At 38.8% G+C, this 17,546-nt stretch overlaps 1 non-coding gene across 1 annotated transcript; it reads left to right on the forward strand.

Moving 5' to 3' along the window:
* Positions 1-13,432: 13,432 nt before the first annotated feature.
* Positions 13,433-13,504, forward strand: TRNAY-AUA (transfer RNA tyrosine (anticodon AUA)). The gene has a single exon. It is a non-coding gene; the product is annotated as a tRNA-Tyr (tRNA).
* The last annotated feature ends 4,042 nt before the right edge of the window (positions 13,505-17,546 follow it).

A 17,546-nucleotide genomic window follows, 5' to 3' on the forward strand; every position in this document is an offset into this window, starting at 1 on the left:
AATACTGCTCTAGTAAATTATTTTTAACTCTGAGCCAACTAGTTAACATCTTAGCTCCTTAAATCTCTAAAGCTCAACTGCCTTTCACATAAATTGTCAACTTCCAACAGATAGTTCATTGGAAAAAAAATAAAAGTAAAATCTCAAACCAAAAATCCCAGTCTCAATTTCCACTACTAATTTCCTTAAACTACCACCATCCGTCTACACATTCAATTTGTTTTTTTCCAGTGTAATTAGAGGTCCTCTTTCTGGGCTAAGTCCCTTTTTACCCTGTGCCTTAGATCCTATTCTTCTTTGCCTTTATAAAAAATACTGCTTTTGAATTATCTTCCTTCTTTTCTACAGCATCAATTTCTCTCTATATACTGGGCCAATTTTTTTGAGTTAGAAGTATGTATTAATGTCTCTATCATAAAAACAAACAGCCTCCTTAGAGTCCATGAGAGCTTCTAGCCTCAACTGTATACCTTAGATCTCCTTCGCATAAACCTCCACCCAAGGCTTATCTAGAGCTACTGTTTCTACTTCCTTGCATCCCGTTTTCTTCTCAGTCCACTGTAGTTGAGGTTTAGTTTTCATTTCTTTAAATTGACTTTGTTCAGGGTCACCAATAACCTGAGCCTCATCAAAGCCAGTGACTGCTTCTCCATCCTCATCTTGAAGAAATATCAATTTCCTCAGCAGTTAGAATTGGCCACTCCTCTCACCCTTTTTTCACACATCATAGTCTTAGCTTTCTTCAGACTTTACTGGATCCTTGCTCTGTGTGTTATGAATGTGCATCAGTCTGTCTGTCTCTCCTAGCCTCTTTTCCCTATATGATCTCTAGATTGATGCCTCAAGGCCAAGGTCTCTATCTCAAGCCTTCATCTTTTCCTCATAAATTCTATGTTATTAAATTGCAGCTGTATACTAAAAATTTACACTTTAATCCTCAACCTGTCCTCTAAATTCCAGGCTTGACTATCTAGTTGTTCAATTCACGCATGTGATGGATGTCCAATAAACAGTCAGGTTTGGCACAGCTTATATCTACATGATCTTTGGGTCTTTCTACAAACATCACCTCCCTGCTGACACGTTATCAACGTACCTATTTAAAAGAGCAAATCCATCTTTTGGACTCTGTGGGAGAAGGCGAAGGTGGGATGATTTGAGAGAATAGCATTGAAACATGTATATTATCATATGTGAAATAGATCGCCAGTCCAGGTTCGATGCATGAGACAGGGTACTCAGGGCAGGTGCACTGGGATGACCCTGAGAGATGGGATGGGGAGGGAAGTGGGAGCGAGATTTAGGATGGGGAACACATGTACATCCATGGCTGATTCATGTCAATGTATGGCAAAAACCACTACAGTATTGTAAAGAAATTAGCCTCCAATTAAAATTAATTAATTAATTAAATTTAAAAAATAAAAAACAAAAGAGCAAATCCGCCCTAAGCATTCCTGTTTTCCTTGTAACATTAAAATTTTCTTTGTTATACTCATCACCATCTGATATCTATTGTTTATTTGTTGTCTCTCTTCCCCTCAAGGAAAGATAGCTCCTTAAAGGTAGAGACTTATTCTATTGCCTTCACAGCTGTATTTCCAAAGGTAACTATAATCTTGGGGTAGTAATAATGTATTCAAAAATGTTTGTGAAATTAATATACCTCATAACAAGTCTTTGCCACTCAGAAAATGGCATCATGCTATGCCTATTTGCTCAGAACCAAAGCCCCCAGAATTATACCTAATCCTTCTCTTTCTCTCATTCTCTACATTTCATCCCATCTGACTAATTCAAAATACATCCTACATCCTAGCATTTCTCACTATCTTAATTGCTATTCACTTTCAGTCCAAGACACCACCATCTCATTGGGTTATTTCCACAGGCTCCTAATCATTTTCTCTGTAACCCTAATTTTCTCCCCTAGCCCAAGAGATCCTTCTGCACACTACACTGTGTGTTTTTTTTTTTATTACAAATCTGACCCCACCACACTTGTACTCAAAATCCTTCAACTTTCTACTGAAACTCTAAAACATCCCAAACTATTCAGCACAATATGTAAGGTCCTACAGAAGCTCCCCTTTGCCTGTGTCACCCTCCTTATCTCTTAACACTACTTCCAATTATTTCATTTGGACACAACATGAGCAGTCCCATCTCAAGTTTCTTTACTTGGAACACTTCCCCCAGGATCTTTACTTAGTTGATTTCTTCTCATAACTTGGACCTTAAATGCTAGCTCTTCAGGCCTGGAGCTGTAAAACATGGTTAAATCTTAAACCACACCATTAACTCTTTTTGTGACTGAGAAAACAATTTAACATCACTAAATGCTAGTTTTCATAATATAACAATAAAAGTGACAGTCGCTCTGTTCTGTTTGACATTTTTTGACCCCATGGACTATAGCCCATCAGGCCCTTCTCTCCATGGAATTCTCCAAGAAAGAATATTGGAGTGGGTTGCCATTCCCTTCTCCAGGGGATCTTCCCAACCCAGGGATCAAACCCAGGTCTTCTACATCACAAGCAGATTCTTTACCATCTGAGCCACCAGAGAAGCCCATTACAATAAAAACCTATAAATTATAAGACTATCATTAACCTCAACCGAGAGCACAAGTTGAAAGTTCTGCATAAATCATAAAGTACTATAATTATATTCTGATCACCATCTATACAGATTGCCTGCATTATTAAAGTTCTGTGAAGATTAATTGGAGTTTTATGTAAAGAAAAACAGAGAAGGCAATGGCAACTCACTCCAATTCTCTTGTCTGGAAAATCCCATGGATGGAGGAGCCTGGTAGGCTGCAGTCCCTCGGGTCGAGAAGAGTCGGACACGACTGAGCGACTTCACTTTCACTTTTCACTTTCATGCATTGGAGAAGGAAATGGCAACCCACTCCAGTGTTCTTGCCTGGAGAATCCCATGGATGGGGAGCCTGGTGGGCTGCCGTCTATAGGGTCTCACAGAGTCGGACATGACTGAAGCGACGTAGCAGCAGCATGCAAAGAATAAACCTGTAAATAAGTGAAAATGACAACATTTACATGGAAATATTAGTATCTGCTTTATATGTAATAGTATTTAACCTTTGAAATAGTATATTGATGTGTTACTCTTTATTCAGCATTGGTCATCATGTACCTTATTGCAATTTTGTTTCATTAAAGGGGTAACATACATAAAGGCAAATTTTGTTCAATTTTCTTAATTAAATCCTGAAATCTTGGATATAATACTCATAAAAAATCTACCTGTATGCCTCACTAGTGGCCTTTTTTGATTTTATCATTTTGCCAGCTATCCGCACAAATGCCTACGCTTTAATCATGGGTAAACCCTTGAGTCAAAAAAAGAAATAAAAGCTACACTGCAGTGGAATGGCAACTGTTAAATACAAATTGCAACTCTATCACAAAAATAAAGATATCATTGATAAACAATTTTCCAATTAAAATGAAAAGTATGAAAATCAGTAAATGCATAGATTAACTAAAAGACGCTTACTCCTTGGAAGAAAAGTTATGACCAATCTAGATAGCATATTCAAAAGCAGAGACATTACTTTGCCAACTAAAGTCCATCTAGTCAAGGCTATGGTTTTTCCTGTGGTCAGGTATAGATGTGAGAGTTGGACTGTGAAGAAGGCTGAGTGCCAAAGAATTGATGCTTTTGAACTGTGATGTTGGAGAAGACTCTTGAGAGTCCCTTGGACTGCAAGGAGATCCAACCAGTCCATTCTGAAAGAGATCAGCCCTGGGATTTCTTTGGAAGGAATGATGCTAAAGCTGAAACTCCAGTACTTTGGCCACCTCATGCGAAGAGTTGACTCATTGGAAAAGACTCTGATGCTGAGAGGGATTGGAGGCAGGAGGAGAAGGGGATAACAGAGGATGAGATGGCTGGATGGCATCACCGACTTGATGGACGTGAGTCTGAGTGAACTCCGGGAGTTGGTGACGGACAGGGAGGCCTGGCGTGCTGCGATTCCTGGAGTCGCAAAGAGTTGGACACGACTGAGCAGCTGAACTGATAATTGAACTGATAGGAAGATTTACTGGAAAATTAAATGACCTGAATTGTTTTGTTGAACTGGAAATAAAGCAGTGGTCTGGAAGTAAGAAATGCAAATTCTGTTCCTGGATTTATAATTTATTAACTGTGACAAAATCGTCTACCTCTTTGGGGATCAATTTCTTTTCCATAAAAAAATGAAAGGTATAGATGACCTAGATGACTGCCAATTCCATGAACAACTTCTGACAGAGCAGCTCCAGAATGGGACAGGTACAGACCAAAAAACACAATGATAAGAAGCTAGAAGGATCTTTTCATGTGTTTGTTAGCCATCCGTATGTCTTCTTTGGAGAAATGTCTATTTAGTTCTTTGGCCCATTTTTTTGACTGGGTCATTTATTTTTCTGGAATTGAGCTGCATAAGTTTCTTGTATATTTTTGAGATTAGTCGTTTGTCAGTTGCTTCATTTGCTATTATTTTCTCCCATTCAGAATGCTGTCTTTTCACCTTGCTTATATTTTCCTTTGTTGTGCAGAAGCTTTTAATTTTAATTAGATCCCATTTGTTCATTTTTGCTTTTATTTCCAGAATTCTGGGAGGTGGATCATAGAGGATCCTGCTGTGATTTATGTCGGAGAGTGTTTTGCCTATGTTCTCCTCTAGGAGTTTTATAGTTTCTGGTCTTACATTTAGATCTTTAATCCATTTTGAGTTTATTTTTGTCTGCGGTGCTAGAAAGTGATCTAGTTTCGTTCTTTTACAAGTGGTTGACCAGTTTTCCCAGCACCACTTGTTAGAGATTGTCTTTACTCCATTGTATATTCTTGCCTCCTTTGTCAAAGATAAGGTGTCCATATGTGTGTGGATTTATCTCTGGGCTTTCTATTTTGTTCCATTGATCTATATGTCTGTCTTTGTTCCAGTACCATACTGTTTTGATGACTGTGGTTTTGTAGTAGACCCTGAAGTCAGGCAAGTTGATTCCTCCAGTTCCATTCTTCTTTCAACATCACTCATTATTAGAGAAATGCAAATCAAAACCACAATGAGGTACCACTTCACACCAGTCAGAATGTCTGTGATCCAAAAATCTGCAAGCAATAAATGCTGGAGAGGGTGTGGAGAAAAGGGAACCCTCCTACACTGTTGGTGGGAATGCAAACTAGTACAGCCACTATGGAAAACAGTGTGGAGATTCCTTTAAAAATTGCAAATAGAACTGCCTTATGACCCAGCAATCCCACTGCTGGGCATACACACCGAGGAAACCAGAATTGAAAGAGACACATGTACCCCAATGTTCATCGCAGCACTGTTTATAATAGCCAGGACATGGAAACAACCTAGATGTCCATCAGCAGATGAATGGATAAGAAAGCTTTGGTACATATACACAATGGAGTATTACTCAGCCATTAAAAAGAATACATTTGAATCAGTTCTGATGAGATGGATGAAACAGGAGCCGATTATACAGAGTGAAGTAAGCCAGAAAGAAAAACACCAATACAGTATACTAACACATATATGTGGAATTTAGAAAGATGGCAATTATGATCCTGTATGCAAGACAACAAAAAAGACACAGATGTGTATAACGGACTTTTGGACTCAGAGGGAGAGGGAGAGGGTGGGATGATTTGGGAGAATGGCATTGAAACGTGTACTATCATGTAAGAATCAAATCGCCAGTCTATGTCCGACGCAGGACACAGCATGCTTGGGGCTGGTGCACGATGATGACCCAGAGAGATGTTATGGGGAGGGAGGTGGGAGGGGGATTCATGTTTGGGAGCGCATGTACACCCGTGGTGGATTCATGTCAATGTATGGCAAAACCAATACAGTATTGTAAAGTAAAATGAAGTAAAAATAAAAATTTAAAAAAATAAATAAATGAAAAAGAAAACACATAAAACAACAACAACAAAAAGAAGCTAGAAGGAGCTATCAGGGCCTGAACAAACATATCATTTAGATAGAAGGAAATCTAGGTCGGCCCAGATTCATTTCCTAGCTTCTCTGTAACCTCTCTGAATGACCTCTGGGAATTTTTGCTTTATTTTGGTCTCCCAGCTCCAGAGAGTTTTGAAAATTACATCAGATAAGAGTGGGAAAGCACCTTCCTCTCTTGGAAAATTCCATAGTTTCTATAGTTCATAATCTAAATAGCTGCTCAGACTTTTGCTGTCATAGATGATATCGGAGATGACAAATTACTTCTCTATTCATCAGGCTCTAAAAGGAATGTACACACTTTGACACAGCCTGTGGGAAAATTAGAAGTCCCTAACTGAAAGGAAAAAAACTCTGGGCCTTGTAATAGTAAAGAAATATAGCTCTACTAAGGCATGAACCTAAGACATTTGTCTTCAGTAGATGTAGATTTTACCAGGTTGGGTGAATTAAAGTTGCACTGGAAAATTCCTTGGGAAACTTGGTACTTTTTCATTTTCTTACAAACCATGTGAATAATTTTGAATATTTATGTCTTCTTTACACTTTTCCCCACTGAAATTCTCTCTCTAAGATGAACAGTGACTTAATTACATTTTTAAGATTATTGGTAAACACAGCCAATCCATTTATCAGTGAGAAAAATGGGTTCCAGGTTTAGGCTAGCCTTGCCACATGGTATTTGCTAAAAAGCCTGTCTCTTAGCTCTGCCAATTTATCAAGGAATTATGCACTAAACCTGGAAGCTTAGTGGTCAATGTTCTACCAAAGAAAAATGTTTTATTCTATTTTTAAAATATCAAGAACATTAAAAATTATACCACGGTTTTTCATTCAATAATCTTTTTTTTTTTTTTTTCTGTTTCTCTCTCTGGATAGTTGATTGATAGCTAGGTAGGTAGATAGATATGAATACATTTTAAAATATGATTACTTAAAAAAACCAATAACTTAAAAATCCTATAATCAGATGTTACAAAACCCCTCCTGTTTTCCACTTTCCAGAAATACAGAAGAAATGGAAGACAGGGGCAAAAAAAAAAAAAAAGAAAATGACAGAACAAATGAAAGAAAGAGGGATTTTAAGATGGCAGGAGGGGAAAAGGCAGAGTGAAAGATGAAAGAGAAATAAATGGCTAAAATAGGGTAGGGTAATGTGGCAGTAGGATGCTGCTGCTGCTGCTGCTAAGTTGCTTCAGTCATGTCTGACTCTGTGCGACCCCATAGACGGCAGCCCACCAGGCTCCCTCATCCCTGGGATTCTCAAGACAAGCATACTGGAGTGGGTTGCCATTTCCTTCTCCAATGCATGAAAGTGAAAAGTGAAAATGAAGTCACTCAGTCGTATCCAACTCTTCGCGATTCCATGGCAGGCTACCAGGCTCCTCCGTCCATGGGATTTTCCAGGCAAGAGTACTGGAGTGGGATGCCATTGCCTTCTCTGACAGTAGGATAAGTGGTAATTAAATGTTTTGCGATTTTTCTTTCCATGCCTTCCTGCTTGATATTATGTGCCTAATTATTTTTTAAGTGTGTTTTCTGATTATTTTGCCTCATAGGAATTGTTTCTTCTTCCACTCAACTCACAGTGGAGACAACTGTGGTGCTGGAGACAACTTTTGATACCATTCCCTCTTTCCTAGTCTAGTAGATCTTTAAGCAGAAGACAAGAGCCTCAACTTCCAAGATGTTACAGTTTAGTTCAGTTCAGCCCAGTTGGTCAGTCGTGTCCAACTCTTTGCGACCCCATGAATCAGCACACCAGGCCTCCCTGTCCAACACCAATTCCTGGAGTTCACCCAAACTCATGTCCATCGAGTTGGTGACATCATCTCAATGTCTGTCATCCCCTTCTCCTCCTGCCCTCAGTCCCTCCCAGCATCAGAGTCTTTCCAACGAGTCAACTCTTCGCATGAGGTGGCCAAAGTATTGGAGTTTCAGCTTCAGCATCAATCCTTCCAAAGAACACCCAGGACTGATCTCCTTTGGGATGGACTGGTTGGATCTCCTTGCAGTCCAAGGGACTCTCAAGAGTCTTCTCCAACACTACAGTTCAAAAGCATCAATTCTTCGGTGCTCAGCTTTCTTCACAGTGCAACTCATGACCATACCTGACCACTAGAAAAACAGTAACCTTGACTAGACTGACGTTTGTTGGCAAAGTAATATCTCTGCTTTTCAATATACTATTTAGGTTGGTCATTACTTTCCTTCCAAGGAGTAAGCGTCTTAATTTCACGGCTGCAGTCACCATCTGCAGTGATTTTGGAGCCCCCAAAAATAAAGTCTGACGCAGTTTCCACTCTTTCCCCATCTATTTGCCATGAAGTGATGGGACCAGATGCAATGATCTTCGTTTTCTGAATGTTGAGCTTTAGGCCAAATTTTTCACTCTCCTCTTTCACTTTCATCAAGAGGCTTTTTAGTTCTTCTTCACTTTCTGCCATAAGCGTGGTGTCATCTGCATATCTGAGGTTGTTGATGTTTCTCCCAGCAATCTGGATTCCAGCTTGTGCTTCTTCCAGTCCAGCGTTTCTCATGATGTACTCTGCATAGAAGTTAAATAAGTAGGGTGACAATATACGGCCTTGACGTACTCCTTTTCCTATTTGGAGCAAGTCTGTTGTTCCATGTCCAGTTCTAACTGTTGCTTCCTAACCTGCATATAGGTTTCTCAAGAGGCAGGTTAGGTGGTCTGGTATTCCCATCTCTTTCAGAATTTTCCACAGTTTACTGTGATCCACACAGTCAAAGGCTTTGGCATAGTCAATAAAGCAGAAATAGATGTTTTTCTGGAACTCTCTTGCTTTTTCCATGATCCAGCGGATGTTGGCAATTTGATCTCTGGCTCCTCTGCCTTTTCTAAAACCAGCTTGAACATCTGGAAGTTCACGGTTCACATATTGCTAAAGCCTGGCTTGGAGAATTTTGAGTGTGAGATGAGTGCAATTGTGCGGTAGTTTGAGCATTCTTTGGCATTGCCTTTCTTTGGGATTGGAATAAAAACTGACCTTTTCCAGTCTTGTGGCCACTGCTCACTTTTCCAAACTTGCTGGCATATTGAGTGCAGCACTTTCACAGCATCATCTTTCGGGATTTGAAATAGCTCAACTGGAATTCCATCACCTCCATTAGCTTTGTTCATAGTGATTACAATCACATGTTTCATATTTTCTCTGTGTTCTAGAGATTTGCTAGTACCTATATCTATGTGACTGGTGGTGAAATGAGTTTGATAGTCTTCATATAAGTAGATGCCATGACATATGCAATCTCTATATATTCTTCATGAAAATACACAGAGGAATAAACAATGCAGGCATAATGAGCTGAATCTATTTTATTGTTACCATTTTAGTTTATTTTTCTTGACTTCTCTTTTACATGCTAGAATTGGTCTAGAGAAACAAGCCAAGTATAAGGAGACTTTAGGTCCCAGAGCTGACTCAATCCTTAACTATCTTTGAGAATTTACGTACTCCTCAATGCACAGTTTGTTTTTAACATATAAATTGAAAATGTGATATTTTCATACTGGTTTCTTTTTTTTATAGGTATACAATAAAGTGATTCATTTATACATATCTGTTTTAGGTTATTACAAGGTATCAAATATATTTCTCTGTGCTATACAGTAGGTCCTTGTTCATCTATTTTGTATATAGTAGTATATATCTGTTAATTCCAAACTCCTAATTTATCCTTCTTACCCTTTCCCTTTTGGTAACCATAAATTTGTTTTCTATGTATATGAATTTTTTCTGTTTTGTAAATAAGTTCATGTGTGTCATTTTTTTTAGATTTCACATATAAGTGATATCATATGATATTTGTCTTTGTCTGCCTGACTTCACTTATTAGGATAATCTTTTGATCCAAATATGTTGCTGCAACTACCATTATTTTATTATTTTCCATTTTTTATGTCTGAGCAACATTCCATCGTGTGTGTGTGTGTGTGTGTGTGTGTGTGATGGTCACTCAGTCATGTCCAACTCTTTGTGACCCCATGGACTGTACAGCCCGCCAGACTCCTCTATCCATGAGATTTCCCAGGCAAGAATACTGGAGTGGGTTGCCATTTCCTTCTCCAGAGGATCTTCTCTACCCAGGAAATAAACCCAAGTCTCCTGCATTGTAGGCTGATTCTTCAGTGGTTGAGCCACCAGGGAATCCTACATCTTTATCCATTTGTCTGTCCATGGATACTTAGGTTGCTTCCATGTCTTGATTATTATAAATAGTGCTGTTATGAACATTGGCATGCAAGTAATTTTTTTAATTTTAAATTTTTGTGTTTTTATGGATGTATGCCCAGAAGGGGGATTGATGGATCATATGATAAGTCTATTTTTATAGTTTAAGGAAACTCCATGGGCTTCCTAGATGGTGCTGGTGGTAAAGAACCCACCTGCCAATGTGGTTTCAATCATTCGGGGAAGAACCCTGGAGTAGAAAAGGGCAACCTGCCCCAGTATTCTTGCCTGGAGAATCCCACGGACGGGGGAGCCTGGTGGGCTGCCGTCTATGGGGTTGCACAGAGTCAGACACGACTGAAGCGACTTAGCAGCAGCAGCAGCAGCATTTAAAGAATTGTTTTGGTATATTTGGGCTTCCCCGGTGGCTCAGATGGTAAAGAATCTGCCTGCAGTGCAGAAGGTTCCCTAGGTTGGGAACCAACCCAGGAGTTGGTTCTCCATGGAACCAACTCCAGGTTCCCTGGAGAATGGCATGGCAATCCACTCCAGTATCCTTGCCTGGAGAATTTCATGGACAGCAGAGCCTGGCAGGCTACAGTCCATGGAGTCACAAAGAATCAAACATGACTGAGTGATCAACATTTTGGTATAATTGTCCTCCCTACGACCCATTCTGCCTTGTCTGTAATTTTTTTTTTTTTCTCCTGGGCAATTGATTCCCAGTTCCCCCTTGTTACAATTCATTTAAGCCTCAGGAATCTCCATCCAAGCCTATAGCACTGTTTGTATAGGCAGCAAACTGTTCCCCATATTTGGGGGAGGCAATAAAATTAAACTAGGTTATTTACAATAACAGCCACTTGTTGCTATGAGATGTGCCATGACAGGACTGAAAATCATTCTCTTGGTCATGCAAGCAGAAGGTATAAATAAGGCAGCCAGAGAAGTTTTATTTGTGTTAGCAACAGATGCAGAAGAGCAAAACAGCTACTCCAATAATACCTCCCATATGCTGGTGCAAACAAAAAGAAGACCTAACTGTCCCCAGCTAAGTGAGTTAGTGCTCCTAAGTGATGCCATTGCCCAGGGCAGGGTTTTGTTCTTCCTCTCTGATGTCTTTTCAGTGCCAAATATCTCTTCAGTCCCACTAACAAGGAGCCAGGCTGCCTGGATGTACTCTGATTTGGCCCTATTCCAAGGACAATGATTGGTTTATTCACAGGCTGTTCACATGATATCCCCTTTGACCTTGGATGCTCCTCAGAGTTCAAACAATGCAAATTGGTGGTTTTGTTTTTCTTTCTGCTTTAGTTTTCAGAATCACCTTTCTTGGCCCTGTCACCACTTCTAGCTAGAATTTGCCCTCCTCCCTTCAAAATTTGCTTCTCTGCCCCCAAAATATGAAGTAGAAAAGATTGCAGCTGCCCTTGAGGCAGACTAAGCTGCTACACTCAGCCGAAGTTTAAAGGAAGGCGGCCTTGAAGTTGCATTTTAACTCACAATCCTACTTTTTTTTTATTCTAGCACAGTGGCTGTGGGTGATGAACAAATCTCCATTTTTCACTATAGGGCACCCTACTCATTCATTAAACATTAAGAATTGTCTTTAAAGAAAATAGAAATCCTACTTTGGCCAATGTGGAATCAAAAAGAATGAGAAATATGCATTTTTGCCTTCATGTCAGTGATATAATATGGATTTCCTACATGTGTATCAGAATGTCAGGATTTTTAAAAATAGCTTTTTTGCTCTAGCTGCTTTCTCAAATAACCTCAGAATAGTTGTGGTTTGTAAATAAGACTTTGATAGTTTGCGTTTATTCACTCATATATCAAATACTTGATTTGAGACTAAGATCACATGTAGTACTGTAGGGAGTAAAAAGATGAATTAGTATATTTAAGTAGATCAGAGCTCAATAGAAGAGATTAACACCTATACATAAGCAACTTTTATATCTGCTTCATTCTCTTTCCTGGAAAATGGTGTTACCATTGATTTAGCTCAAGCTAGAAGTCTCAGCATCCTTCTCAATGTTCTTTCCCTCTCGTGCATCACACAGCACTGGCTATAAGAGTCTGCATAATCTATTTCCAAAATGTTCTTTAATATTTCTCTTCCAATACACAAATTTGTTCATACATTAAACTTTCATAAATTTAGCATTAATTCATAGATTGGAATTTTCTCTTTATCTATTACAACGAATTGCTTATTTGATTATTCTGGATATAGTAGGAAGTTACTGAAATATTTAGAGCTGCAGGACTATGTGATTATGCCTGCTCTTATTTTTTTCTCCTTTCTTTTTTAAATTGGAATATAACTGCTTTCAATATTGTCTTATTTTCTGCTATACAATGAAGTGAATCAGTCATATGTATATGTATATCTATATGTATACGTATATCCTCTGCCTCTTGGATCTCCCTCTCATCCAGCCCCCATCCCACCCCTCTAGATGATCACAGTTGAGCTCCTTGTGCTCTATAGCAGTTTTCTACCAGCTACACATGGTAGTATATATATATGTCAATCCTAATCTCCCAGTTTGCAAATGAAGCAACTGACAAAAGATTAATCTCCAAAATACACAAACAGCTCACACAGCTCAATATCAACACAACGAAAAACCCAATCAAAAAATGGGCAGAAGACCTAAATAGACATTTCTTCAAAGAAAACATACAGCTGAGCAAGAGGAACAAAAAAGATGCTCAACATCACTAATTATGAGAGAAAAGCAAATCAAAACTACAATGAGATATCATCTCATACTGATCAGACTAACCATCATCAAAAAAGTTTTCTCCTTTCTTGTCCATTTTGCATTATGCTAACTGATAGAAACCTGACACAGAAAGACAAATATTACATGATTCCACTTATATGAGTTACCTAAAAGACTCAGATTTATAAAATCAAATAATGGAAATGGTGATCACCAGGGGATGGGAGTTATTAATCAACAAAATGTCAGTTAAATAAGCTAAAGAAATTATAGAGATCTGTACTATAGCCAACAGTAACATATTGTACACTTAACATTTTTTGAAGATGTATCTTATGCTATTTCTTATCATAATAAAATAAAATTTAAAAGTACACATATGTGCACACATATACATACAAAAAAATTTGGCACCATTCCTCAAGCAGACAAACTAGCCACATCATTAATCACTAGTGCCCAGGCCAGTATTTGTTTTGATAAAATATATACATTTTCTGGGTATAAAGACTTCCCTGGTGGCTCAGATGGTAAAGCGTCTGCCTATAATGCAGGAGACACAGGTTCGAGCCCTGTGTTGGGAAGATCCTCTGGAGAAGGAAATGGCAACCCACTCCAGTACTCTTGCCTGGAAAATCCCATGGATGGAGGAGCCTAGTAAGCTACCATCCATGGTGTCACAAAGAGTTGGACACTACTGGGCGATTTTCTTCTTTTTTTTCTTGCCTGCAGATGCCTTATAAAAGGCACATGCCTTATACTAACTACCACATGCCTTATAAAAATTTTGACCTACTGGGAAAGTGTTAATCATTCAGTCATGTATGACTCTTTGCAACCGCATGGACTGTAGCCCACCAAGCTCCTCTGCCCATGGGATTTCCCAGGCAAGAATAGTGGAGTGGGTAGCCAATCCCTTCTCCAAGGGATCTTCTTGACCCAGGGATCAAACCCAGTTCTCCTGCATTACAGGTAGATTCTTTACCATCTGAGCCATCAGGGAAGCCCTGACCTTCTGGGAGTCCCACATATATAACAGACCAAGCAGATCACCACTTTACAGTGAAGAATATTGGGGAGTGGGTCCATGCCATCAGCTCCACTAATCATGTCACATATCAAGCTATCCAGAAGCTGCTCAGCTCACAGAATGCAGGAACAACTTCCAGAAGGCACAGCTGAAGCATCAGCTCATATATAATTCTTTCTAAGGATGGTGTCTACATACTATAGGATACAGTATGGACTTGGAATCAAATCACTTTATGTGGTTCTATGGCCCCAAGAAGAAGAACACAACAGTTCAAGAATCAAGTTATAGAAGTAGGAATGACCCTCCCAAATCTTATTTCCAATAACCTGCTTGGGGAACTTATTCTCATACCCACAACTCTGGGTTCTATAAGTTAAGAGTTCTTGGTCCGCAAAGAGGGGACACTTCAGAAAGAATTCCATTGATCTATAAATTTCAGCTGCTCTCTGGTCACTTGAGACAGGTAGCGGCAGTAAGTAGAACTGATATACTGGCTGACAATTAACCCTGACTGTGGGGAGGAGGTAGGAGTCTCCCTGGAGCAAGGAAGCCACAAGGAATGTATCTGTCTCAGACTGGAGCACTTCCTTTGATTCCCTTGCTGTATTATGATGTTAAATGGACAAGTGCAGCATCACAGCCTTAGAAACCTTGGTAACCCCAGTCTCAGAGCCCTCAGGGATATGGTCTTAGTCCTGACACCAGATATGCCACTGAGGTCAGCAAAGCTGTTTACTGAATTGAGAGAAACCTGGAATAGATAGTGGAGAAGGGAGACCATGATCATTTGTTGTGATGTCAGCTGCAATAGGGGAAGCTGTAGTTGGTCCCACCCACCTCTTTCTCTGGGGAAGAAGGACCCACCAAATGCCTAGTTGAACTCTTCCCCAACTGTGTAAGTGGCTCCAAGCAGTGCAGGTATAGACTACAATGGACATGAAGCTATAACTCTCAGATCTCCTTCAAGAAAGAATAGTTTGAGGTTGCTTGTCAGTGGGTAATCTCCAGCTGTCAGCCTCATCTGATGAGAGCTGGCTCACCCACGGGCATGTCCTTCCAAAGAGGACCCACCTTTAATGACTGATGTAGGTAGAAGTGCTCCATTCCTCGCTGGGCCACTTTCCTCCCTGGAGGAATCTGTTACTAGCCTGGGCTTCAATTCAAATTTCCTGCACAATGCCTGCCACACTGTGTTTCAGACTATGGTTCCCAACTATAGACTTTAGTTGATCCAGCATGGATTTTCTTCATTATTGCGCATTTCTCTGACTAGCAATGTGTGATGTAACAAATGATATGTTTTCATTTAATAATTTAAAAATTGTGTAATGTTTTGCAAAAAAAATTTAGAAACAGCTATGCAGTGATAGCTGCATATAATTTTGGAAGCTTGTGTAAAAATGCTAAGAAAAAGTAAACAAGTTATAAATTCCTTGAGAAGTGGGAGCATGTTTTACTCATCTTTATATTTTTTCTACCTGGTGTGGTAGCTGTTAGACAGCATTAGATCACAGTGAACTGAATGATTCTGAACTGGAAGGCTGAAATAATGTATAACATTCAACAAATCTTAGAGGTTCCTTTTATAATTAGTCACCTCTAGTTGTTCCTATATGCTTATTTGCTTTTAGAGAGCAAAGTGTGAAATAATTGTAGCCATCACCTCTTTGAGATATTTTGAGTGAAGTGAATAAGTGAAGTCGCTCAGTCATGTCCAACGCTTTGAGACCCCATGGACTATAGCCTATAAGACTCCTCTGTCCATGGAATTTTCCAGGAAAGAGTACTGGAGTGGGTTGCCATTTCCTTCTCCAGGAGATCTTCCCGACCTAGGGATCGAACCTGGGTCTCCTGCATTGCAGGCAGACGCTTTACCGTCTGAGCCACCAGGGAAGTCCTGAGATATTATAGGCCTGAGATATTACAGGCTTCCTGTTAAAGGAATCCTGGTTCCCAATCCTCATATTTCCTTTAGGAACTATCCATTGAATCTACACTTAAGGCCACCGTTTTAGCCTTCTTATCTGACTTGTCAGGTTGGGATAAGCTGTATGTATAGTTCAGTCCCTTTATTTTGGAGCACCTGCTAACACAGATATGATTTTTGCCTGTTTCATAAAGGTCTAACTCTGTGATGAGAGCTGTAGAATCTAGGACTGTATAGGTAATTATTCCAATTTGAGGGAATATTAAAAAGCTTAAGGAAGTCTGTCTGTCTTTTAATCCAAGTCATGTTCTCTAAAACCAATTCTACCAATCATAATAGTGATATATTAATGTCTATCCTTTGAAATTTGATGTGCAAATATCTAAGATGGGGAGAAGAGTGTGATTAAACCCCAAACTCTAGCTGACTCGCCAACAACTGATGACTTCGCTTCCTGTTTCTAGGAGCCAACTCTCCTTTGCACCCAGGCTGTTGTCCAATACCCTTCATCCACCTATCCTCATGTCCCATGTGGCACTGAGTCTGAGTCTTTGCTCATGATCAATGTATAGAAATTTAGAACTAAGAGACGTAGATACACACAGGAAGCCTTATCCTCCCTAATCCATTATACTTGCCTCTATAACCTGGAGGGCAGGCAACCAACTCTAGCAGGTAACTACTTCTCTGTTAAGGTGAGGAAGGTCTCTGTGATGCTAGGAAGTCATTATCACCCACTCACCTTTCATTCTAAGATTTACACTGAGAAAAGTTTGTCCCACATAGAAAAGACCATAATACACACTTAACAAAGAACTTACATTTATTTTCTTACCATTTTACTTCCCTTTTATTGGGGGTAGTAAAACTTTGTTTTAAAATTAAGTCTTGGATAACAAAAATTATATCTTTAAAAACTTAAACTGGCATAATTAAATCAATTTCTCATATATCAAGTTTCCCTGCAGCTGCCGCAGATGGAAGATATCATCTAGAAAAAAGAAGGAAATCTCTTTGTACTTCGAGTCTCAAAATAAACTTTAAATCTGTAATAACATTATGGTCCTGAAAGGCTATTTTTGAAATATGAAAGTTCTTTTTTCTATATTACAAAAGCTTTCCTTACATATTATGAGTAAATCATGGAATTCTGAATTTAGCTTAGGTTTATCTTAGTTATGGAAGATGATGAATATTGTTTTATATTTTTGTATTTGTTATGATTTAATTATAAAACAGAAAAATATATTCTTTAATTTTATAGCACATATATTTTTCCATTTTTATAATGTCATTTTTTTCTTCTCCATCCTCTCAACACATATCTGAATCCAAATAAACAGATCAAAAACCTAGTGTTTATTATTTAATTTATTAGTCAATTTTAATATAATCATATTAGAAAAAATATAGGGTGACTTTTTGATATTTGCTTTTATAAGCCAACCTATATATGCTAACCACTTAATAACACATTAAAGATTCCTTTTCAACTCAAAGTATGAATATGACTCATTTTGTCATCATTGCTTTGTATATTTTTTAATTAATATAAATTTAGAAAAATTATATATTTACAGAAAAATGGAGCTAAAGTAGAGACCCCACATTCTCTCTCTCTCTCTCTCATACACACACACACACACACACACACACATATAGTCAC

The sequence above is a fragment of the Capricornis sumatraensis genome, chromosome 18 (genome assembly GCF_032405125.1).
Source record: "Capricornis sumatraensis isolate serow.1 chromosome 18, serow.2, whole genome shotgun sequence".
NCBI lineage: Eukaryota > Metazoa > Chordata > Mammalia > Artiodactyla > Bovidae > Capricornis > Capricornis sumatraensis.